The sequence below is a fragment of the Polistes canadensis genome, unplaced genomic scaffold, assembly GCF_001313835.1.
Source record: "Polistes canadensis isolate GaletaPanama2010 unplaced genomic scaffold, ASM131383v1 scaffold_206, whole genome shotgun sequence".
Classification (NCBI taxonomy): domain Eukaryota; kingdom Metazoa; phylum Arthropoda; class Insecta; order Hymenoptera; family Vespidae; genus Polistes; species Polistes canadensis.
In genome coordinates this window covers 247,669-250,877 of record NW_014569753.1, presented here as the reverse complement: position 1 = coordinate 250,877, position 3,209 = coordinate 247,669, and positions in this window count along the sequence as shown.

Sequence of the window (3,209 nt, the reverse complement as noted above, 5' to 3'; positions counted from 1 at the left end):
AAAAAACATCGTTTACATTAATAATGTATCCAAGCTTAATTCATGATTGATTTTTATGAACCAGATCTGATTTTACAGAATAAATAAAAATCTGATTGAAATTCATTTTAATCAAAAATATTTAAACTTGATGAAATATGAGAATGTATTGAATATATTGTGAATGTATTAATACATAAAAATGTATAAATACATTGTAATATAATAATTTAATATATATTCTACAAAATGTGCAGAGAAAAAATATGTATGAAAAACTGTGAGTAAAATCTAATAGAATCTAATATGCTCTTATTATCTTTAATATACGAAAAACGTCTTTAAAAAAAACATAAAGAGAAAGAAATGATAGTAAATATTTCATTATTTCAAAAAAATAAATACATAAAATCAAAATATATTAAAATTATTCTCTATTTAAAGTACGCTAATTGGAATGTAATGTTTAAACCAATACATTTGTGTTTAAAAAATCTAAAATAAAAGTTGAGTTAATTAGAATATTAAAATAATTAATAATTAAACGATAATAATATTTTAGATTTTTTAAAAAGATATACATTGCTTTAAACATTACATACCTATTAACGTACTTTGAATATTAAATAATTTCGATGTGATATTCTTTTCGATGAAAATTTCCCCCTCCGAAGTCACCGCTGTACCGGAACGTTTAAATAGATGTGCATTAGTTTAAACAATTGCATAGTAATGAAAACAGCTAGAATCGGAGCGTTGAAATATTAAATTTTATTGATTAGATGAATTATTTTCTTTATACACATATGCAACGTTCGGAAAGTCATATAAACGATATTCAATAAACGTATTGTCACAGATAGAAATGATTCATTTCAACGGTGGATTCCAAAGAGGGCGGTGTTCCGAACATATATCAGTGCTTCTAAATTGCAATATACATTTTTTTCGATTAATTAAAGATTATTTTAATACTCTAATGAACTCTTCTTTTATTTCAGATTGTTTAAGCATATATGTACTAGTATAAGCATTACATACTTATTAACATACGTTAATTTTTACATGATTTCGATGTGATAGTCTTTTCGATGAAAATTCCCCCTCTGAAGTCACCACTGCACGGGAACGTTAAAACAAATTTACATTTATTTAAACAATTACGTAAAAATTAAAAAAATGTAAAATCAGAACGTTATACTCTTAATTTTTATTTAATACAATTAATATTTTCGTTATACACACATGCGCAACTTTCAGAAAGCCATGTAAACAACTGTCGATAGAAAAAACTTTTTTATGTGACAACGTCTCAGTCTAACAGCAGATTTCGAAGAGGAAGGTACATCAACAGGTACATTCTCAATTTTACCTTACAATATACATTTTCATTGATTAATTAACAATTTTTTTAATATTTTGATACATTCTCTTTATATTTCAGATTGTTTAAACATATATGTACTAGTATAGGCATTACATACTTATTAACATACTTTAAATATTAAATTATTTCGATGTGATATTTTTTTMGATTTCAATTTCCCCCTCCGAAGTCACCACTGCACAGGAACGTTTAATCAAATGTACGTTAGTTTAAACAATTACATAGAAACGAAAAAATGTTAAAATTAGATCGTTGTAATCTTCAATTTAATTCATTAGATGAATTTTTCTTTTTTACACATGCACAACGTTCAGAAAGTCATATAAACAACTTTCAATAAAAGTAATTTACATAGAAGAGAGAGGATCATTTCAACGAGAGATTTCAAAGAGGAAAGTGTATAGATCATATATTCGGAGCTTTTTTAACAACAATTGACATTTCTATCGATTCATTAACTATTGTTTTAATATTTTAATACACTCTCTTCATATTTCAGATTGTTTGAACATATATGTACTAGTATAGGCATTACATATTCTTATTAACATACTTTAAATATTACATAATTTCGATGTGATATTCTTTACGATGAAAATTTCCCCCACCGAAGTCACCACTGCACAGGAACGTTACAACAAATGTACATTAGTTTAAACTATTACATAAAAATATAAAAATGGTAAAATAAGAGCGTTGGAATCTTAAATTTTATTGATTAGATTAATTATTCCCTTTATACACATGCGCAACGTTCAAAAAGTCATATAAACAACTTTCAATAAAAGTATTTTCATACAAGAGAAAGTGCCAGTCTCAAGGTGGATTTCGAGGAAGACGGTTGACAAAACGTATACTCCGAGTTTTTTTAACAATAATTAAACTTCTATCGATTATTTAACTATTATTTTAATACTCTAACACACTCTCTTTATATTTCAGATTGTTTAAACATATATGTACTAGTATAAGCATTACATACTTATTAAAATACTTTAAATAATATATATTTTCGATGTGATATTCTTTTCGACAAAAATTTCCCCCTCCGAAGTAACCACTGTACAACCACCTTATAAAAAATCTACATCAGTTTAAATAATTGCGTAGCAATGCAAAAAGCTAAAATCAGAACGTTATAATCTTAAATTTTATCGATTAAATGAATTATTCCTTTTTTACACATGCGCAACGATCGGAAAATCATATAAACAACTTTCAATAAAAGTAAATTTCTAGGGGGCACAGACTCAGTCTAACAGGAGACTTCGAAGGAGAAGGTACATAGATCATAAATTCCGAGCTTTTTAAAAACTATAAACATTTCTATCGATTAATTAACAATTGTTTTAATATTTTAATACACTCTCTTNACATTTCTATCGATTAATTAACAATTGTTTTAATATTTTAATACACTCTCTTTATATTTCAGATTGTTTAAACATATATGTACTAGTATAAGCATTATATACTTATGAACATTCTTTAAATATTAAATGATTTCGATATGATACTCTTTTCGATGAAAATTTCCCCCTCCAAAGTCATCACTGCACAGAAACGTTAAAGCAAATTTACATTTATTTAAACAATTACGTGAAAATTAAAAAAATGTAAAATCAGAACGTTATAATCTTAATTTCTATTTAATACAATTAATATTTTCGGTATACACACATGCGCAACTTTCAAAAAGCCATATAAACAACTGTCGATATAAAAAGCTTTTTTATGTGACAACGTCTCAGTCTAACAGAAGATTTCGAAAAGGAAGGTATATTAGCAGGTACATCCTCAATTTTACGTTACAATATACATTTCAATTGATTATTTAACAATT